This window comes from Dermacentor andersoni, chromosome 10, assembly GCF_023375885.2.
Source record: "Dermacentor andersoni chromosome 10, qqDerAnde1_hic_scaffold, whole genome shotgun sequence".
Classification (NCBI taxonomy): Eukaryota; Metazoa; Arthropoda; class Arachnida; order Ixodida; family Ixodidae; genus Dermacentor; species Dermacentor andersoni.
In genome coordinates this window covers 24,545,187-24,568,683 of record NC_092823.1, presented here as the reverse complement: position 1 = coordinate 24,568,683, position 23,497 = coordinate 24,545,187, and the positions used below count along the sequence as shown (strand labels likewise).

At 47.1% G+C, this 23,497-nt stretch overlaps 1 protein-coding gene across 2 annotated transcripts in view; it reads right to left on the bottom strand.

The window, feature by feature from the left end:
• Positions 1 to 15,848, bottom strand: part of LOC126519312 (bestrophin-4-like) — an 84,739-nt gene extending 68,891 nt beyond the window's left edge. Inside the window, exon 1 of one of the 2 annotated variants that reach the window (XM_055065218.2) lies at positions 15,476 to 15,848. The gene's annotated coding sequence lies outside the window, so the exon portion shown is untranslated. The remainder of the gene's footprint in view (positions 1 to 15,475) is intronic. The other variant, XM_050168938.3, reaches the window with a different exon arrangement.
• Between the last annotated feature and the right edge of the window lie 7,649 nt (positions 15,849 to 23,497).

Genomic DNA, 23,497 nt, shown 5'->3' with positions numbered 1-23,497 from the left:
TTATTATTATTATTATTATTATTATTATTATTATTATTATTATTATTATTATTATTATTATTATTGGCGGAATACTTGAAGCCTGCTGCACCTCCGCCTCGGGTCGGCCCGGTATTGCACTACCTCCGCGATCAGCCGACATGTTTGTCCACGGACACGGCAAATGCATAGGGGGGGGGAGTAGTGGTTATACTGCTTCGCGTTTCCGTCGTGCAGCTGTGTGCATAAAGACATGGTGTCGCATGCACTGGTCTGAGGGAACAACATAATCTACCAGTCGATACCGGGTCACTGCGGAATTTTTGGCAATTCCAGTGCGGATGACTCCTGCTGATCGGCCCACCACGGTGCCAATATTACATCTATAGCACTTTCGAGAACCGATGCGATCACAAAGGCTCTGCTTCTGGCACACAAGCTTAAATACACTCTAGAACAGCGGTGAATTCACCAACGCACGTCTCCAGAGACTGTATTCACGTCTCTAACTTCGTTTTCCACCAGGGATACCACAAGAGGAAGCAACACTTCTATGCCGCGGCGTGGCATTCGCGAACGCCCACTCTTTTCACATTAGAATGGCCGCCATCCCTGCTTGCGACAACTGTGGCTGCGAGGAGACAGTCAATTCACCTCCTCTGTGACTGTTCCCGTCACAATTTAGCAAGTGCTCGCGCCCTTGCTCGAAAAAGTGGACGATCGGTGCTTGACAGACGAAAAAGTTCTAGGACACGGCTCCAGGCGGGTTTCGGCACTCAGGGACTCGAGGCCTTAATTGCTCTGCCAAAGTTCGTAAGGGCTTATGAGTTGCGACATCGACTTTGCAAGTTTGCGCGTAGCAGCGCGTCATTGTATGAATTTATCTCACTTTATTTTTTTATTTGTTTCTTCTAACACTTTTATTCCCTTTGCCCCTTACCCCTGTACAACGTAGCCAACGGGTACTTACACTGGCTAATCTCCCAGTCTTCCCTTCCGTTTTTTTTTATCTATCTCGCTCTCTGAGCGTAACGGACAGTCCCCTTCAATGTAGAGACGCTGGCGATTTTCTTCGTTCTGTCTCTACACCCCTGTGTAAGACGCCTCCAACGCCGGTGGCCGCATTCCTTATCTCGCCAGCTTTGGGAGACGCCTATAACAGCTGTGCAGCAGAAGTTCCCTCGCGCGCTGCGTTACGCTATTACGTCACCGCGGCGTATTTTATTGCGATAGCAATTATATGGACACTCCAGGCGCATTTCTGCCGTCGCCGGCGCCATGAGGTTCCGTATGAGTGAAAGCTTGTGAGGGTGAGTCGGCGAACGCGGTTCAATCTCGCGTGCGCGAGCGAGGAACGCGACTCGGATTGTTGCCCGGATGAGTGCCCACTCCTGTGGCGCGCGAGGCAGGAGGGTGAGGTGAAGTGAGATGAGGCGAGGGAGGAGGGGCGTCATTCTCCGGCAGCTGCTACGGTGCCTCGATGTCCTCCTCGCCGCCGCTCCGTACAGAGTGGAGACAACCCCGGCGTCAACTACGGCGTTGGCCATGCGAATCACAGACGCCGTAGGGACCATTGCGGGCACACGTGTGTCTTGAAAGTGATCTCATCATCATCATCATCATCAGCCTGATTACGCCCACTGCAGGGCAAAGGCCTCTCCCATACTTCTCCAACTACCCCGGTCATGTACTAATTGTGGCCATGTTGACCCTCCAAACTTCCTAATCTCATCTGCCCACCTAACTTTCTGTCGCCCCCTGCTACGCTTCCCTTCCCTCGGAATCCAGTCCGTAACCCTTAATGGAAGGAAGGAAGGAAGGAAAAAGTGACCATCGGTTATCTTCCCTCCTCATTACATGTCCTGCCCATGCCCATTTCTTTTTCTTGATTTCAACTAAGATGTCATTAACGCGCGTTTGTTCCCTCACCCAATCTGCTCTTTTCTTATCCCTTAACGTTACACCTATCATTTTTCTTTCCATAGCTCGTTGCGTCGTCCTCAATTTAAGTAGAACCCTTTTCGTAAGCCTCCAGGTTTCTGCCCCGTACGTGAGTACTGGTAAGACACAGCTGTTATACACTTTTCTCTTGAGGGATAATGGCAACCTGCTGTTCATGATCTGCGAATGCCTGCCAAACGCACCCCAGCCCATTCTTATTCTTCTGATTATTTCACTCTCATGATCTGGATCAGCAGTCACTACCTGTCCTAAGTAGATGTATTCTCTTACCACTTCCAGTGCCTCGCTACCTATCGTAAACTGCTGTTCCCTTCCGAGACTGTTAAACATTACTTTAGTTTTCTGCAGATTCATTTTTAGTCCCACCCTTCTGCTCTGCCTCTCCAGATCAGTGAGCATGCATTGCAGTTGGTCCCCTGAGTTACTAAGCAAGGCAATATCATCAGCGAAGCGCAAGTTACTAAGGTATTCTCCATTTACTCTTATCCCCAATTCTTCCCAATCCAGGTCTCTGAATACCTCCTGTAAACACGCTGTGAATAGCATTGGAGAGATCGTATCTCCCTGCCTGACGCCTTTCTTTATTGGGATTTTGTTGCTTTCTTTATGGAGGAGTACAGTGGCTGTGGAGCCGCTATAGATATCTTTCAGTATTTTTACATACGGCTCGTCTACACCCTGATTCCGCAATGCCTCCATGACTGCTGAGGTTTCGACTGAATCAAACGCTTTCTCGTAATCAATGAAAGCTATATATAATGGTTGGTTATATTCCGCACATTTCTCTATCACCTGATTGATAGTGTGAATATGATCTATTGTTGAGTAGCCTTTACGGAATCCTGCCTGGTCCTTTGGTTGACGGAAGTCTAAGGTGTTCCGGATTCTATTTGCAATTACCTTAGTAAATACTTTGTAGGCAACGGACAGTAAGCTGATCGGTCTATAATTTTTCAAGTCTTTGGCGTCGCCTTTCTTATGGATTAGGATTATGTTAGCGTTCTTCCAAGATTCCGGTACGCTCGTGGTCTTGAGGCATTGCGTATAGAGGCTGGCCAGTTTTTCTAGAACAATCTGCCCACCATCCTTCAGCAAATCTGCTGTTACCTGATCCTCCCCAGCTGCCTTCCCCCTTTGCATAGCTCCCAAGGCTTTCTTTACTTCTTCTGGCGTTACTTCTGGGATATAGAATTCCTCTAGATTAATCTCTCTTCCATTATCATCGTGGGTGCCACTCGTACTGTATAAATCTCTATAGAACTCCTCAGCCACTTGAACTATCTCATCCATATTAGTAATGATATTGCCGGCTTTGTCTCTTAGCGCATACATCTGATTCTTGCCAATTCCTAGTTTCTTCTTTACTGCTTTTAGGCTTCCTCCGTTCCTGAGAGCTTGTTCAATTCTATCCATGTTATACTTCCTTATGTCAGCTGTCTTACGCTTGTTGATTAACTTCGAAAGTTCTGCCAGTTCTATTCTAGCTGTAGGGTTAGAGGCTTTCATACATTGGCGTTTCTTGATCAGATCTTTCGTCTCCTGCGATAGCTTACTGGTATCCTGTCTAACGGAGTTACCACCGACTTCTATTGCACACTCCTTAATGATGCCCACAAGATTGTCGTTCATTGCTTCAACACTAAGATCCTCTTCGTGGCTTAAAGCCGAATACCTGTTCTGTAGCTTGATCTGGAATTCCTCTATTTTCCCTCTGAGCGCTAACTCATTGATCGGCTTCTTATGTACCAGTTTCCTCCGTTCCCTCCTCAGGTCTAGGCTAATTCGAGTTCTTACCATCCTGTGGTCACTGCAGCGCACCTTACCGAGCACGTCCACATCTTGTATGATGCCAGGGTTAGCGCAGAGTATGAAATCTATTTCATTTCTAGTCTCGCCGTTCGGGCTCCTCCATGTCCACTTTCGGTTATTCCGCTTGCGGATTCATTATCCTCATATTATTCTGTTCTGCAAACTCTACTAATACCTCCCCCCTGCTATTCCTAGTGCCTATGCCATATTCCCCCACTGACTTGTCTCCGGCCTGCTTCTTGCCTACCCTGGCATTGAAATCGCCCATCAGTATACTGTATTTTGTTTTCACTCTACCCATCGCCGATTCCACGTCTTCGTAGAAGCTTTCGACTTCCTGGTCATCATGACTGGATGTAGGGGCGTAGACCTGTACAACCTTCATTTTGTACCTCTTATTAAGTTTCACAACAAGACATGCCACCCTCTCGTTAATGCTATAGAATTCCTGTATGTTACCAGCTATATTCTTATTAATCAGGAATCCGACTCCTAGTTCTCGTCTCTCCGCTAAGCCCCGGTAGCACAGGACGTGCCCGCTCCTTAACACTGTATATGCTTCTTTTGGCCTCCTAACTTCACTGAGCCCTATTATATCCCATTTACTGCCCTCTAATTCTTCCAATAGCACTGCTAGACTCGCCTCACTAGATAATGTTCTTGCGTTAAACGTTGCCAGGTTCATATTCCAATGGCGGCCTGTTCGGAGCCAGGGATTCTTAGCACCCTCTGCAGCGTCGCAGGTCTGACCGCCGCCGTGGTCAGTTGCTTCGCAGCTGCTGGGGACTGAGGGCCGGGGTTTGATTGTTGTGTTCATATAGGAGGTTGTGGCCAAGTACTGCACCAGGGTGGCCAATCCTGCTCTGGTGAGGGAGTGTGTTACCGGTTCCGGTCACCGGCATCAGGCCACACTCCAGGCCTGTTTATGCAATTTTATGAACACGCGGATTTTTTTTTTTTTTTTTTTAATCCGGTGGAAAATTGCGCGGCACCGGGATTCGAACCACGGACCTCTTGCACGCGAGGCGGGTGTTCTACCTCTACGCCACCGCTGAAAGTGATCTGCGACGTAGTTAAAGTGCGCGCCTGCTAGGGCCTCACCTTCAAAGCGATCTGCGATGTTTGCAGAGTGCGCGTAGTGCCGATAGCTTGGTATGCGCTGTGCTTTCGACGTTTCGTTCGCGCTGAAGCGAGGCATGCATTCGCTTGCTGCTGCCGCTATTCCTCACTCCAGAATTTTAACAGCGAATTTCCGCGCTCATCGAGCGAGATGTGTTCATGTTTACCGTGAAGTGAGAGGAGGCGAGGGAGGAGGGGCGTCCTTCTCCGGCAGCTGCTACGGTGCTGCAAGGAGACACGCGCTGTCTCCGTGTGTCTGTTTCTTTCTACGTCCTTGTTGAGTCACGCTTACACATTCTATCATTGTTAATTTAGTTAGTAAGCGAATGTTTACAAGTTTATGCGGCCTATAAAACTACTATCCTTACTTCGTACAGCTATCTACTAATTTGCTATCGCAATCGGTGCTTCGACTTTCGGGCGGGGCTGAGATTTTTTTACAACACCGTCTATAAGTAGCTTCCGAGCAACGCTAACCCTTGTTATCGCTTTCAACGTTTCGCCCCTTCGGGAGGAACTACCCAGTTCCTACTGCATCAGTTGTATTCATCATTGTACACATCTGCCAATGTGAAATGTTCGAAAACAACTGAGAAAGTATGCATCTTTCAGAATTGTTGTTTTTCGATTCGAGCAGTAAAAATGCTCCAGTCGTTATTCAAACATTTTGAATGTTCCCGCTATCCTACGCCTTCGTTACACGAGTATTCTCGCACCCCGCCCTTATCGGAACAGACACAAACAAAAAGATAGATGACCAGGGGCCAGGGAGCCAGGGGCTAAGACCACAATAGAGGAAAAGTGCTGAGAGTTGCGGGAGCATGGACAGACTAGCATGAAGGGTTAATTACGGACGACGCGTTTCAACAGACCGCTTATGCAACTTCCTTATGAATAATGCCTGCGCTCATTTATTTAACTGCATTATGCCCTACGAAAATTACACATGCGGTCAACATAAAAAAAATTATACGGCTATGGAAAGAGCTGGATGAGTCACTAAACGGAAATGGTCATTGTTTATGCCACCGGAATGAACTTAATTCTCTCTTGCTTGTAATTTTTCACGTGCAGCACCTCTGTATACAGGAACAACAAGCTTCTTGGTAGTGGTCGCGAGCGGGAAATGGGCACTATAGAGCGCCTCGTCTAGCCATCGTCTATAGCCGGAGAGACTATAGAAACAGCCGTTTAGGCGAGGAAATGTCAGGAGAAGAATCAGCCACCGCCCCTCGCAGCGTATAATTTGATACCAGTCGCCACGCTAGCCACGTGCCTATGACGTTGCGCTGCTGAGCTCGAGGCCGTGAGTTTGATCTCGGCCGCGGCTGTAGCAAAGCATAGTAGTATTGGCGGAGCAGAGAACCGCAAAAAAATATATTTATTTCGCATATCCAACGCATTAGTTGGAACCTATGAGAAGGAAAACTTAAAGGGAGCTGTAAATCAAATTCTACACAACTCAACGCGATGCGTGCAGGTGGCTTTATTAGCATCCTATGCAACTTGAAATCTCACGCAATGTTTATCTTTACGCACTTACGCCGTTCACAAGCTAGTATAGAAATGCAAACAGAGGTTAATTCGAACGCAGAGATGCAAGGCGCTGACTCTGTGATGCCAAAATGATGAAGGCGATATTTGACGTTTGTCGAGGGAAAAAGGATGAGGACAGGTGCGTGGCGGAGAGAACTGTTACGCGAACGACAGTTGTAAGGTTGACTATTGCCCGAGCCCGCATCTTCTTGCACTGACATGTGGCCTGATAGAATTAACTGACGAGTGCACGCGTGCAATGCGACCCATGCGTAAAATCGTCTCATGGAGCTACCTGGCGTTGGCACAACAAAAGCTTGCGGGCGATTTTGGCCTAACCAATAAAGAAAGAAAGAAGAACAGATTGTTGCCTAATAGTTAGCGCACCCATCTGTTGTACTGGAACACCTTGGTTCGATCCCATTCGTTGTACACGTCATTCTTTTAAGTTCGTGAGAGATTCCCAAAGGCGTCAGCAGCTATGGTCAGCAAAGGCTTGGATGGTTCGCGAAGAAAGCTTCGTTTCAAGAGTGCAATAATTTCACTCAAAATAAAAAAAAGAGAAAAGTTTAAAATTTAAGAGAAAAGAGACTCTAGCCAGTGATCTTTGAATTACCATGACAGTTTTCTATTATGATTTCATTTGTTGCTTTTCGATGCTGTTTTATAGAAAACGTCTTCTCCGTTGTTCCTATTCATTACACCGCTCCTGCATCTCTATAGCCTCACATTTAACATCATTCGCAACAGTCCACACAATTAACATAATATTCACAAGTTAGTTTTATGGTTTCCACATAGCCACCCATCGATTTTCGCTCGTGTTTCGCTGCCGTCCAAAGAAGCAAATTTTGCTTTGAGCCTCCCGCTCTTCGATGGGCGCTCTCCCTATGCCTCCCATGCACTGCTTCATTTATGATTTTTACCTGTGCACGCTGTGCTAGCCTTCTGGCAGTCCTTTGATTAATGGCCAGTCCTGAGAAAACTATAAATTTAAACCATGCCACCCAGTTATCAAACATCAGGCCGGGAACCACTACGGCTTATCATGCGCCTCTATATTTCATGAATCATCATAATTTCTGGTTTATATTATGACCAAGTTTCTCTAGCCTTTCTCTTTGAATGTTTTAAAGCGCAGCCATTAGGCGCCCGTTCCAGGGTTGGGCGTCGGCGTAACCGGTAGAACGAACGAGCACACCGAAGGATGAAAAAAGAGAGCGAACGTGGAGCGCAGCGGAGGATGAAAGACACTAGAGTTTTAGATTAGGGGACGCAAGCGTCTTGCGTACGCAAGCCGCTTTCGTCCCGTGACCTAAAACTCTCTACTGCTAGCAAAGAGAGTGCCGGGAGGCCGATACAGCGGAAGCGTGAGGAGGAAAGCGGAGTAGCAGCAGAGTATGGCGAAAGGGTGAGGAGGAAAGCGGAGTGCCGCACGAGCCGTGCTCCACGGCCGCGGCCCGCTACGACATGGCGCTATAGTAACGTGCGCCGTCACCCGGTCGCTAATGACGTCATTACTGAGGCGTGCTGCGTGCGCGTCGACCGATACCAAATATGGAAACAAAGCGCTGGTGCGGGCTTCACACCCATTGCGCATGCGCTACTTCGCCAGCACCGCCACCGCTAGAGAATGCGTCCCGCGCGAGTTAAGCCTTCCCGTGTTCACGCTTTCTGAACAATGAGTAACGCAGCCGGAGGATGCGCTTCGTCCGCCGCTGCTGCTAAACGAGCTGCCCGAGCAGAGGCTTAGCGCCGCCGACGCCTCAATACATCGCGAATCCAAGAGACTTAAAGAGCGGCACAGAAATTTCGCATTAGGGAGTATCGTGATCATCGGTGATATCTTTTTTATGCAACCATCCAGCTCTTTGAATCATACTCCTAGTTTTTTGTACTCGGCTATCTTTGGTATCTCATCTTCTGGTATTCGAACCAGCTGCTCAGTCGTACCATTAAACAGCACGAGGCCCGTTGCTTTTATGCTAAATTTAAATACCAGAGCTTTGCTCATCTTTCCAGACGCTGCTCCACCGTCATAACACCTCATTTATGCGATATATTATAACCGAACTAACTTGCCTCAGTCTTTTCGTGCTTATCGCGTATACTTTTCATGCGTGTGCATGGTGGCAATGGAAACCCTGGCGCACACCCATTCCGGCTGTCTACTGCCACGTGATTAGTATGCCCTCCTCACATTAGCCTGACGGTGTTACTACGGCATATTTCATTTTAAAGTGTGCAGTGCCTTCCCAAATCCTTCCGCACCAAGAATGCTCCACAAGAACTCCCTGTTTCGGTACTCATATGCACCTATTATATCTCGAGAAGCTACATACAATGGCTTGTTTTCTTCTTTGACTACATTTTGTACACACTGTGATTAGAAACATATTATCCTCGTCGCTTCTTGTGATTCTAAGACAGCTGTGCAGCTCTCCCAGTATCTCGTTCTGTTCTGTGAATCATGTTCGCAACTTCAACTTGACAACTTGTATTATTAACATCTTCACTACTGATGCTATTATAATAGGTCTGTAGGATTTTACGCCGATGTTATATTCATTTACTCTTTTTGTCGTCATCCTTATACAGTGGAGCCAGCACCACATACTTGCACGACAGGAGTGGCGCAAATGTCGGTTTTTCGTTCAAAATGACATAGTTTTGTCGAAAAATTTAGACCTATCTTGTCAGGAAAATGAATTTCTGTTCAGTAGCCGGCCAACATACCAATGCAGGCCAGCCCCTTTGCCTTTCCAATAAATTTTCCCTCACTCTCATTCACAAGGTAGTCTTGTTACCTAACCTGATTTTGTGGCAAATGTTCCTCAAAGACCGAAGTCAGACCCCTTGCACTGTGGCGCCGGTAATTGCGCTGGACACCTAATTTCTCACAGGTTGCTTGATGTCAGCGCCGGCGGAAAAGCGCGGCATTATCCCCCTAAATTCCTTACAATCGCATAGGCCCCTGGTGCTCTGACACAAAAGAAGGGAGCTCCGAGATTGGATGCCACAGCTCGGAGGCCATGCGACCACGCTCCCATGCGGAGTAGTAATTGTCCGGGTGCTGGTTGTCAAGCTTTCCTGCCTCCAGTCCAGTGCACAGCTGTTCTTTCCTGGAAGTCGCCCATCGCACTGTGCGTGGCACAATAAGGTCCCTCCGAGCAATGGACTTTCCTTCGGACTTTCACTGTTGGCTCACAGGATCAAGATGAGGTGAGATGTCGCAGCCCCTTTCGAAGCACAGTCAACATCGTCGTGCGGCCATCAACAATGTCTGTGATGCAGCGAGGCTCGAACACGTGGTTCACTGTTCTGCACCCGTCGCTCTGGCGTAACAATCACATCACATGGTTCGATCACGGCGTTTGTCACGCCCAAGCGTATGCATCAAGTGGTATGCCACAAGACTCTGTGCTTGGTTTGTTCCTGTTTTGTTTGTTCGTGAACAGTGTTTATCAGTAGTATAAAGACTTGTTGTTCTTCTGGTATATGGTTATGACATTAAAATATTCAAAGAAATTCATGATACGCATAAGTGCCAACAGAATAGCCACGCCGAATAAAAATCTTGCGAATAATCTACTAAAACCGTCTGCACATTGTGTGGCGTCTTACAAACGCAAAACAAGTTGTCACCTATTTTATATATCAAATCAACGGTGACATTCTGACCCGGGAGCGGTGAGAGGCTGCGTGATGTCGAAGTTTATCTTGGACTCGAGCTCAAGTTCGCTGTTCATACGAACCACATTACAGACGTGCGCTATGTTGTCGGCCACAGCAAGTCGCATCTCGAGGCAGTTCGAAAATTCGGATGCGATTACGAGCAACGCAGCTTGTTGTCCCCTCCCAGTTTTGGGTATATGTATCTCATTGTTTCGATTTCCTCAGGCTAATGATGGCATTGAGCGGACCCAGGTGAACTTTCTATTCTGAACGCTATTTAATCTGCCGCGCTACCCTAGAAGCTATATGGCGTTGCGCATCCTGTGCTTGAAGTCGCGGGTTCTGTTCCGACCTCCAGAGCCACATTTCCATGGGGGCGAAATGCAGAAACGCTCGTGTACTTAGATTTAGATGCTGGCTAAGGAACCCCAGGTGGTCAGAAATTAATCCGGAGTCTACCACCACGGGGCGCCTCATAATCAAGTCGAAACTTTGGCACATGAAACCCCAAATTTCACTGAAGTTCATTTAACACTATTTCCGCAATAATAACGCCAAGAGAACATGCAACCTTCGATCTCAATCTACGTGCAAGAAGTTTTTTGGAGAGCCTACACATAAGAGCGCACCTGGTGTTCTTCTACAAACTGGTTGGCAGCGTCGTCAACTGCCCAGAACTGCAGTGAATGGCATTACATTTAAAAGCACGCAAGAGCTGACAAGGGTGCGGAGGCTTCTTCAGGCTTCGTCACTAAGCTCCAGTAAATTTCCAATCGAACAAATTCTGGATGACTAGCCCTCGGGCGAAACGCACAGAAAAGAGTGACACACACATTTCGCTGTATTTCATCTGAGGGCTGGTCTTCTAGAATTTAACCATATGCAATACCAACAGGCCTAAGTTTCCACTCCACCGAAGTTCCACATAAAACGCATTGCGAACAAACATAATCACTATTCTGAACATAGCGATATCTTCTACGGTTCCTTCCTTTCTGTAACAATCTTTGATTCTTACTGCAAACTGCAGTGCTTCCTTCGATAGTAGTAATAAATTAAGTTGCATTCGTGTGTTTGATACTGGCATACGGAGCTTCTATATTGAAACGACTGCCATACTTTAATATAACATTGTGCATGCTGTCTCTCTTTGTTTAATTATTTTTTACGTTGTCGTGTGTCTATCTTATTGCTGCGTACAACGTACTGAATTAATTTTATGACAAAAAGTGCATGCGCCACACTATATACCCGCCGTAGTTGCTCAGTGGCTATGGCATTCTGTTGCTTAGCACACCACCTTTTAGCTGGCCACCTTTCAATGGGTACGATAATAAAAAAAACGCTCGTGCGCTTAGGTTTAGGTGCACCATAAAGAACCTCAGGTGGTCGAAATTGATCGGGAGCCCCCAGCTGCGGTGTACAGTACATAGCTGCACCTATTGTGGCACGGATCACATTGTCTTTGTTTTGTTATGTTTGAAGCTGTACATAGTCTCATGGTCGCGAATATCATTCAGTTAGCAATTATATCGACACTGCAGGCGCAATACCACCGTTGCCGTCGCCGTGATGTTCCGTATAAACTCCAAGTGCGATAACATGGCGTTCGCGCGCCGCATACTGTGGTTGCGAGTGCGCAAAGGTGAGCCGAGAAGGATGGTGGCTTGGTATCGTGCGCGCAAGGGGGGAAGGCGGGGAGGAAGTGCGGTGTCTTCCCTCGTGCGCAAGGCACCAGCAAGGAGGAAGTGCAGGAGTGTTCTACTGCGACGGCGGCTGCGTATGGCGTGTCGGAGCGCGGCCGCGCGGGCCCTTATCTTGAAAGCCACGTGCGATGGGTACAAAATCCAAGCGGGCCGAGGACTGGTGGCTTCGTGTGCGCTGTGTTCTCACCACTCAGTTCGAGTCGAAGCGTAAGGCGACACGAAGGGCAATTGGCTGTCTGATACACTGCCGCTCTTTCTCACGCCGGCGTTTCGGCAGCGAGTGTCCGCGGTCATCGAGTGAGATGTGTTCACGCTTACCTGAACGCTCGTGGCGCCATGTTTCTTAATTTGGTCAGCAAGCTAATGTTGACGAGCTTATAAGTACTGCCGGTAAAACTACTATCCTTAATTCGTATAGCTGTCTAATAATTTGCCCTCACAATCGAAGCTTCGCCTTTCGGGCAAAACTGTGACATTTTTGACGTATTGTGTCAAGTGTGCCAGTGCCAAAATTGATATGTTGCGTTTGGGCACTATAACAAATATCCACTTGAATCATTGGTTTATTATTGATAATGTTATGGTCGTTATTGGTGTTGTTAAGGTGACTTTTCTGAAAGATAAAATGCGCAATAAATCGCCATACGCCAATAAAACAGATTGATAAATGAAGAAAGTAGAGCAAAGTACATGAAACATCGCTGATTGACAAGGCTGCAATGAGGTTAAAAAAACAAGCTGAATACAAATTCGATTACAGTAATAACAAAGATAGCATTCACACCGCATTGGTAAACTCTGTTCGCTTCAGTTGTCTTGTAGCGGTAATTTCAGAGCACCGGGCGAATGATGCAAGGCATTTCTACTGAGCCAAGCTTGATAAAAACCAACCTCTGTGTCTCCCAACCGTTACTCATCGCCGATGTATGGTGTGCGTTCTTTCGTATATATTTATCCGCGGGACGACGTGCGGCATGCCGCATTCTTTACGCTACAAATCAGCTCTGGCGTTCATTTCCTATCGGAATGTGCATGACGTCACAGCCTGCATAGCAACGGCTCTCGTGCAGTTGCACACGGCACAGTTCCGGTGCAGGAGTACCGCTGACATTGCTGCTTTGCAATATTCATTCTCACTCTCGTTTATTATCTCTTTATGCATCTATGCGAGCTGGAGGCATTGGAAAAGCCATCCTGTTGGACCAGTGCCAAATGCCCTCAATAATCTTTTTTTTGTGTGTTGACATACACTTTGTGCTGTGTTGACATACACTTAAATTGAGGACGACGCAACGAGCTATGGAAGGAAAAATGATAGGTGTAACATTAAGGGATAAGAAAAAAGCAGATTGGGTGAGGGAACAAACGCGAGTTAATGACATATTAGTTGAAATCAAGAAATAGAAATGGGCATGGGCAGGACATGTAATGGGGAGGGAAGATAACCGATGGTCATTAAGGGTTACGGACTGGATTCCAAGGGAAGGGAAGCGTAGCAGGGGGTGGCAGAAAGTCAGGTGGGCGGATGAGATTGCAGGGACAACATGGTCACAATTAGTACATGACCGGAAAAGTTGGAGAAGTATGGGAGAGCTGCAGTGGGCGTAACCAGGCTGATGATGATGATGACACTTTGTGCCCCTTCTTTCTTTCTGCCATTAACATAATTACTGAGCGTACTACACTGACGTTCGCCCCATTGACGCTATTGTATTGCTTATTTATAATAGTACATTAAGAGGAATCTATGAGCTTGTAATCAGTATATATGGACGTATGTTCCGCTACCATCTTTAACGCATCTCACATTGATGGCAAAAATAAATATATGAAGAAATTTGCCATTACTATTAATGTGAAGCTTCCCTTGCCTACACTTCCGTGTTTGGCGTACATCGTGCTGCTGTCTCGTGTTGAGTCGGTCAATATGACGGCAGATATGTTTCTGTCTATATAATACGAAGGTTATATATGTGCCCAATGCAACTACCAGCAAACTGGCTTAGCTAACCCTTGAACGTTGACCGACAAAGTAGTGCGAGCAAGCGCCCCCCCTCCTCCCTGCTCTCTCTGTCCTTCGCAATAAATAAATAAATAAATGAATAAATAAACAAATAAATAAATAAAACGCCCTACGTCAAACTTGCATGTGTAGAGTGTCTCAACTAACGTTAGCTAAGCTGCTGAACAAAAAAAAATAGAAAGGAAATATATTTATAAAAGACGGTGCACGATACAATTACGAGACCTACGTACGGCGTTGCGTTGTCAGAGGTCTGACGCGCAAACGCCATAGGTCTTGTAATTGTATCGTGCACCGTCTTTTCTAAGTATATTTCTTATACTTATACGTAGCGAACGTTAGCTTGGCTAACGTTCGCTGGGACGCATAGTATAATGTCGGGTAAAAGGTTAACGGAACAACGCAATACATTCACGGCATTCTTTGATTTACTTGATTTTCTTTGATTTATAGCCATTCGGTATGTACCGCTGGGTGCGTATACCCATATTGCTATGCTGTGTACCCACTCTCGATACACATTTTCAGAGTGGGCGCGTACCTATTCTAGATTCTCCAGGATGGGTATGTGGCGCTGTTACACAACAGGTGCAGAATCCTTAAATGCATGGTTAGATATGTGTCGTACTTCCTACTACATATGCCTCTCGTCGCCACTCTTCAGTTTCAGTTTTATTAATTCATTCATGATCTTATCCTTTACAGGGAAATAAATGTACAGACAAAGGTTCAAAGGTCAAAGACTGCGCCGGGAACCTAGACAAGCTCCATACATCGCCTTCGTCCTCGCAACATGGCTGAGCTGACATCCCATGCTCTGCGTCCACCTAATTTGGAGTTTGCAATTCGGCATGGCTTGTGAACGGCGTAGTGCAGAAACCTAAAGATGACATCGAAATAAATTTGTGACCCTTGTGGTGGACAAGCCTAAACATTGCCTGAGACTTCGTGTCGCATATGTGATGAAAGCGAACGAAATTGTACGCGTTGGCGTTACAGTTGTTGAGCATTTAATTAACCGCTTCCTTAAAGCTTCGCTTCACATGTATTTCAACATGCTTGTTGGGTCTGCATAATTGTTATAACTCTAAGGAATTTCCACCACGACGGAAATAAAGCCTGACATACCGCACGCTAACGCCGAAATTTCAGGTGTGGCACCTTCCCGGTGTGCCATCGCCTGCATGCTACCCCTCTGGTCCCTTCCTAAATTGTCAGTGTATTTTGCGCGCTGCCTTTAAAACGAATGTTGCTTTTTCTACTATGTTTTTTTTTTTTTTTTTCTGACGAGCTGCATTAAGCTAGAACGCGAGGAGAAACTCGTGAAGTGGCCCAATGTAGTGCATGTGTAACCTCTGTAGTGCACGAATAATAATAGAGCAAAAAGACGTCTTCACCACTTCCCGGACTTGGCCTTCTTTTTTTTCCTCTCCTATATGCATCCTACGAAACGCCGCAACGGCTTTGGTGCAAAATACTACCTAACAGCCTCGGCGCAGTTTCGTGATCACTCGCAGTAAGCGAGAACCGAGGTGAGAACCACGGGGCTCTTTAACGGCGTTTCGAAACAACCCCGCGGTTCACGCAGGATGGCTCAATGAGCATGCGAAAGGGGATCGAGTCAGAAGAACGCGACGGTGACGCGCCGAGGTGAAGCCCAACTCACCGAAGGACGTAGCGGTTACGCCGACTTCCTGCGTTGCTCAAGCATTCGGAGACTCGCGTACGCGCGCGACGACGAAGTGTTGCAAGCCAGAGGTGCCCTACGAAACGTCCTGTAGCAGAATGCACGTTGCAGTGGCAAAGCGCAGCGCGCTCCGTGCTGTCGCCGACGGCTCCGTATCATCGACCCGTTTCGGGGCGGGCCCACGATTTTCTCGTCACTCGGTGGCCCGCCGATCCGTTGTGAAGCCACCGCCGCAGCTTTACCGCGAAAGAGACCTTCAGTTTTATTCGCGGTGCGAAACCCGTAAATAGCGCAAGTCAAATATCGTTTGCAATCGCGCAAGCCGACGACAGCGGCGAGATAATCTTTGAATAAACGGACGGACACTGCGTGCGATCACGCATGTGAGGTGAAAGTGAAACTAGTCCAAACATACCGTTTGATTAATGACGTTCACCCATAACGAGAAAAACTTCGCATGTTCGAAATATTAAAAGAAACGTTTACTTGTTTGCTTTCTTTTATTTACATTCGTGTTTCTAAGCATAATTTTACCATGTTTTGTGCAACGTATTGCTTCTACAGTTTCGCTTGCACGGTAGCACCAATTCAAGGAGGTTATATAAGACTTCTGGAGTGGCAGTCCCACCCGCCGCCTACGGGAGCGAGTGAAGCCGACGGCGGCCATATTGTTAGAGACGAAAGGACGCGGTTCCGGCGTAAGTGGCCGCCCTATTATGCTCGCGCAGCTCTCTGCGTTTACGGTCCCGCGATGAAAAACAAAAATTAAGCCCATTTAGAAGGTACATGAGCCCGCACTTGCGCGTCGCTTTTCGCGATAAAAAAATATTCCCGCGTCGATTTATTGCCGCAGGCTATGAGAAAAGAGAGGCAGCGGGACGCTTCGACAATCGCCCTTCCTCGCTTAATTAAATTATGAAAGGTCTGTCCACACAAACTAAACTTGTGTTATGTGAGTGCGTAATGAACATTCATCACTGTCTGCCCACTAATTGACGTCAAAGATACAATAGGCACTGCTTTTCGGCGCGTTAAGTCTTCGAAGTCGCACGCTGCATCACGGCGATTTGCCGTGTGTCGCGGGCACATTTATGAAGTGATGTTTGCCCAATAACCTTGGTGGATGTTATGGACGGCGATGCCGTTCTCGCCGATAGGGATAATAATTATGTCATCTCTCGCCCTTTCACTTTGTTCATCGTTGCTTCGAACTGGCGTCGCAAAATAAAGCGTTGCGGGCATCCGCCTTCTTGCCTTGTTTCTCGTTTTTACATAGTAATAATTTCTGTTGGTATAGTAATTTCAATAGTAAGCAGTTTTTTTTTTTTCTGAGAGACCGAAAGTCCTCCTCGCGATATGTGGTAGCGTTATTTACGTGCAGATACGGTAATTACTCTATAGCTTGGTAGTACACTGCATTACCGAACTGGTTTACACAAGGCGCCGTAATCTATGGGATTAGAGCATCCTGAACAAGTTGACAGTCATACGCTGAAGCCGGAGCTTACGTCATGAACTTCACTGTGGACGTTCTTCTATATTTCGTATGTGCTCAGAAAAATTGATGCCACTCATCCATACCGTCCAGAACTCTTTATTGAAACACACACGACAACTGCAACATCAGTCAGAAATGCTACACAGACATAGGCACAGCAGAACACATTTCCAATTGACACCTGCATTTTTACAATGCATAACGGTTCACTATACAAGGTACGTTTGTAACTCAGGTTCTGCGTCCATGAATTTTTAAATATTACAATCTTGAAAGTAGTGTTGATTATGAATGTGATGTTTTGTGGCGCGAAGGCCAGGTTTATGGCCAAAGAGAGCCTGGTCAAGGTTGATTAGTTGGCGATGGAGCATTTAATTACGACAGGAAGGCTGTAAAGGTGCCTGAACAGTCGCTGTAAGCTATGCAAAACATATGTGTAGTAAAATAATGATAATGTGCTGTGAGGCGTAATATGAACATAAAACATGTACTTTAAATGGATGATATACTAAGAATAAATGACAGGAGCGCTATACTGCCTCATCAGGACCTTTGAAAGAAAGGGCCTGGAGACACGCGCTATACTTGATATACCCAACGCAGCAGCAGCGGCTGGTAAGAGGCTGTCCTACGTAACTTTTGAACTGATAATTTGCAATGTATGAATATCATTGAAAAAAGAAATAAAGAGGATTTGGTGCCGAATAATGGGATTTGTGCTAAGAAACTGTGCTGGGTGTAATGGGATACGTTGCCGATGTGCTGAATGAAAGTGTTCTTGAAAGCAGTGTTCGCGCTCTGCATTCCCATGTCGCTTGTTTAGCACTCTTAGTGGTGTGGTGTATACCCAAAACCTTAGACGGCACTCAGCAATATTCTTGGAAAAGGGCTCACGCTCTTGCGTTCAAACCCAGCCTTTACAGCAGAATATGTTGCAGGCAAGGACGCTATAACGTAAAGCTATTCCAAACTTTTCTATTCCAATTCTGATATCAGCCCTCCGCGATTGGTCAAAAATTTTTTGGAACACCCCCACTTCACCCGTCTGTCACGCGACGTCATAAAAAACTGTGATAGCTCCCCATCTGATATGACGTGTATACACTGATTATAATGATTTGACCGAAGAAAAGAAAAATAGTTATTTCTGATTCGACGCCTTTTTGCCATTAGCCCTCGGCTATCGCTCAAAATTTTCGGGCTGCACCCACTTCACCTGCCTGTCAAGGACGTCACAAAACCGCAAAAACTCACGCGTGAAAGTGACGTTTATGCGTTAAAGAGGCATTAATATGCCGAACAAAACTGAATTTTTTTCTGAATAGCCGCAGGCTGCCCCGTTCCAAAAGGAATAAAAGATGGCTGCCGCCGATCGCTCAGGCACTGGCTATACTTGCACCTGCCGAGAGCATGGCTTTATTTACGTATAATAAATCTTTTTGCGTGGTCGTGTAACGTTTTCGAGCACTTTCGGCACGTTTACAACCTCGTTCTGCCAATTCTTCGTCGCTGAGGATCCGTTTTAGCGTCGTTATTAAGCTTCCGTTGCATGCCGCCGCGATTTTAGACCAACCACCGCAAGCTACATAAGGGAAAGCGGACAAATCGCAGGCGTCGGCACCACCATCTTCATCCGGTTATCGATTTTCAGTGCAGTGGCTCGGCCCCATTGAATCCTTCTCCACTTGAGCGTGCTCCTTAGCCTCTTGTCAGCCAATTAGATAAGACAAGCTGCTCAGTGCAGGCAATGTCATTCGTTTTTCAAGCAAACAAAAGTGACCTCCTATGAACGAGAAAAGCGTTTGATTGGTCTGTTCAGACGACCCTGCGGGTCACCGCCCGATGCTTGCGTCGGCGGTTACGCAAGTTTGACGTCAGGAGATGAGAATAAAAACATATTCGAATAGTTTTACGTTATAGGGCCCCTAGTTGGTGCAGCTTATTGAACAGGAAACATACAAAACAAACACGGGTGCGCAAGATAAGTGGTCAGAACGAGCAGTGAACTTACAACTCCTCCCTTGTAAGTCCTGCGCTCGTCCTGTCCCCGTGTTCTTCTGTGTATGCGTTTGTCTCACTGGTTTCCCCCATTACAACGCAGTTGCCGCGCGAAACGTATACACGGTACGAACCAAACAGAATCATCGCACAAGGACATCGCACATGTATCCGAGCCCAACCCGAGACCGCTGCAAGCCAGCGGCGAAACCCCATTATTTCTCTCTAACGTGTTGCCCATACATGCGCTACATAAAAACCACCCGCAGTGACGTGCCAACGAGTATTTATAGCACGTAAACCCAAATTTAATATCGACATACGCGTATTGACATAGGCGTTGCCAACTGAAGTGAACGCGTGCATGACGTACAACAGTCCTGAGTAGAGGACGCGAGCTTATGTCATAAGTGAAACGCGACGCCCCACCCACGTGCGCTAAGTGCAAGTGTGAAGAGACCATCGACTATATTCCGTGTCAATGTTCTCGCTTCGATAAACAATGCCAGACCCTCCAGTGTACCTTGAGTAGACTGGACCATAGGCCATTTACAGACGCAAAAGCCTTGGAAGCCTGGCCTCACAGCTCATCATCCCACAAAGCCATTCAAGCACTTCTGCAGTACCTGAAGGCGAGAATTGAATGCCTGACTTTAAATATGCTGCACCTGCCTTAGTGCATGTGAAAGTGCAACCAAGATTCACGTCTTTTCTCTTCTCTCTGTCTCTCTCTTTCACTCCCCCATCCCTCTCCCCTCCTGTAGGGTAGCAAACTAGACAGTCTGGTTAATCTCCCTGCCATTCCTTACTCCTCTCTCTCTCTCTCTACACCAGGCGTCATCAGCTATGACCTACTGAGGTGCTGCACTGCCTTCGGAAAGCATCGCACCATCAGTTAAACATTGTTGCAACAGCGCACAACCAATAAACACACCGGACATACTATGCGCTCTGACGGCCGCTGAGGATAGGCTCCTTGCCTCTAGCAAGATGGCGGCGCCCGGCTTCATTTCCGCACAGCCACCTCCGCTCGATCCAGAAGTTTAAATGTACAAAACCAGCTGCGAAAGAAGCGTGTGGTATGTTTCATTCTGTGGTTTCTGTGCGGCTAAGGGTAAGTACTGTGATAAAGTAGAATGCCAACGAAATGACAGAAAGGCGGTGGGACAAACGAGACATAGCCTGCTTCGCACCGGGTTGCAACACTGGCTGCCGTTCGTATGAAGAAGCCCTGTCAAATTATTTTGTGCCGCAGCTAAGTCTGATCCCCACGAAGCTTCCCATAACATTGAGAGAGAAGACAGAACTGTCCACGAAGGAAGCACCGTTCTAGAACCTCAGTTCGAGCCTCGACTCGTACAGCATGTGTTCCAGGCAAAATTCAACGGCGAGATTCAACGGTCAAAGCGAAGACGACCAAGTTCTGCTCAAAACAAAGCACTTGAAAAGTGCAGCGTCTGCGCGGACGGACTTGCCAATGAGAATGCGGATGCAATAAATAGTGCAGAACAAGCGTTTTCGAGGCTCTAGTTCCTCTATCTTAGTCAGAAAGTGCTCTCACGGACAGCAAATGTTCGTGCATTTGTGTACGCCGAGTGCCAAATTCATGCTATAGAATCCAACGCCAAACTAGCATTGAGTAAGCTTAGTTGAGCTGATTGTACTACATAGGGCTAGTTGGTACAGCTGCTTAAGAAGTATGTGAGGCGCGAGATTACAATCAAGGCAAGAAACAACAGGAGGCAGAAATTGCGCCAAATGCATCTGGTCGCTTGAACCTTGCCGCAAGTTTTGCGAATATACTCGTATGTGTACAAAATTATTTGGCTGTTCTAATTTTCGAATTTTTGAATTATTGGCGCACTGGTATTCGTACTTGCAATAATTTTTTAAAAAACAACTACTTTTAAATATTCATTTCCGCGCGTGGTTTCGTGTATCTTGCTCTGCTTGCGCAACGCCAGTTGGACGTGATGCAAAACCACGCAATACGGCTTATTTACGAAGTACCAAGCAAAATTATTTGATTTGAAAATTATAACAGCGCTAACACATGCAACCACGTAGGAACAAGGACGAGACACAAGCGCAGCGGAAGCGTGCTGGGCCCATAAACAGCGCTTGTTTCTCGTCCTTATTCCTTTGTGGTTGCAGGCGTTAGCGCAGTTATAATCTTCAAATCAAGTATGCACCAACTCGCCCAAAGAGAAATTTTAATGAAGTAAAATTATATATACCATGAAGGAAGCAAAAAAGTTAAGAGGGAGCATCGCTCAACGCGACTGAAGCCAGACCTATCGGCCCAACACGTGATCGCACGTACGCGGTCGGTTGCTTTTAGTGTTCCCGCTCTGCAGGCAGAAGCCACGGCAGTGCAGTCTAAGCGCGCACCGAATAAAAAGTACTGACTTAGCAACTGGGAACCAAGCGTCTCAGCAAATCTCGATTTTTGCTCCGTGATCTCGACGGAAGAGGTCACGCATTCGGCCGCCACTGAGCAAAGAGACTGGCTTCACGGAGCGTTCGCTTGCCGAGGTTGACTGCCTGACGTAATGCTCTCTCCTTCTGTTGCGATAGCAATTATATGGACACTCCAGGCGTATTTCTGTCGTCGCCGTGAGGTTCCGTATAAAGTCCAAGGCCGATAAAATTGTCTCCGCGCGCAGAATGCTGTGCGAGTGAAAGCGTGCGAGGGTGAGCTGGCGAACGCGGGTCAACCTCGCGAGCAAGGAATGAGTGCCGGAAGAGCGCCCTCTTCTCGCGCTCGTGAGGCACGGGGGGTGAGGCGAGGGAGGGAGGGGGCCGGGGGGGTGGGGCGTTCTTTTCGGTGACTGCTGCTAGAGTCACTGGAAAATCCGCTGCTTACGGCGCAGCCGCGCGAGCGTCGTATCTTGAAAGCGACCTGCGACGTAGCCGAAGTGCGCGCCCGCGCGGGCTGATCTTCAAAGCGATCTGCTAATTTTACAGAGTGCACGTAGTTCCGATAGCCCCGCGTGCGCTGTGCTTTCGACGTTTCGTTCGCGTTGAAGCGAGAGATGCACGAAGGTCAATTCGGTACTCGCTGAAGCTGCAGCGATTCCTCACTCCAGCGTTCTGACAGCTACTCTCCGCGGTCACCGAGCGAGGGGTGTTCATGTTTACCTGTACGCACGTGGCGCCGTGCTTGTTAACTTAGTAAGCGAATGTTTACAAGTTTACACTCTAAGAAAAGTTTACACCCTTTGAGTCGTACCTTGCCACACAACAATAAACGTTATCTGTCTTGTCCGCATTTCCTTTCTTTAACGCTGCGAGCCCGGTACTTCCCAGTAACAAGCGGCATGCGCGTTATCAGCATGACACGGCATTGCCAACAGGAAAGTAGCGGGCGTGGCGTTTTCAAGAAAGGAAACGCAAGCAAGGCAGATGACGATAATCGTTGTGTGGCAGATATACACCCCAAGGGGTGTAAACATTTTTTAGACGCACTCTCAGACAAAGGTACACCCTTTGAGGTCTATATCTGTACATTACATTGTACATTATCATATCAGTGTACATTATCATCTATGGTCCTTTGGCCCTATACACCACGTGTCATTGTCGCGATTGTCATCTTTTAGAATCGTTTTATCGCCTTTTGCCTGCAAGGTTACCATGTGATTTTTGACAATGTGTGAGTTGCGCTGCCAGATTTGCGTATATATTGTGTGTTTCTGACAACATAGCATCAATTGTTAGTAAGCGCTCGTCTGTGTCTCTTCTTGTGTCGTCTCTTTCCGTCTGTCGTGCTTCCGTTTGTAAACACGGAAGCAGACATCTGATCTACGACGCATACAGGCTAAAAGAAAATTACAGCCTTTGGGTTGTATCTTGCCACACAACGATAAACGTCATCTGTCTTGTCCGCATTTCCTTTCTTCAACTCAGCGAGCCCGGTACTTCCCAGTAACGAACGGCATGCGCGTTGTCAGCATAACATTGCATTAATTCCCGACAGGAAAGTAGCGGGCGCGGCGTTTTCAAGAAAGGAAATGCAAGCAAGGCAGATGACGATTATCGTCGTGTGGCAGATATACACCCCAAAGGGTGTACCTTTGTCTGAGAGTGTACATTTTATTTATATGGTGCCGAAATAACGCGCAAAGCGTGCCTACGCGCGAATTGTGTTCCCGACGATGTAGCACACCTGCTGTGGACAGCGCCGCTTCATGGCGTGATAGCAGAAAGATTTTCACCAGTGAATGATTCACTTTTCAGTATTCTAGTACAGTATAACCGTGGTTATGTGTTTACAGCTTTATCAAATGCACTCTTCGTGGTGCATTTGTTTGGACTGTCAAGTAAGAATTACCAAAGCAAGCGCCTACCGCGAGCCTTGATAAAAAGAAACACTACTGCGCATTGCCTCAAAGACTGGCTAGCGCGCGCTGCCCAACCTCAGAGGCCATGCATTCGGGTTTTGTTTCGTGTTCTCAATATTTTTTTAACACGCTTTGCTTTTGGAATAGGTCGAGAGGTGCCGC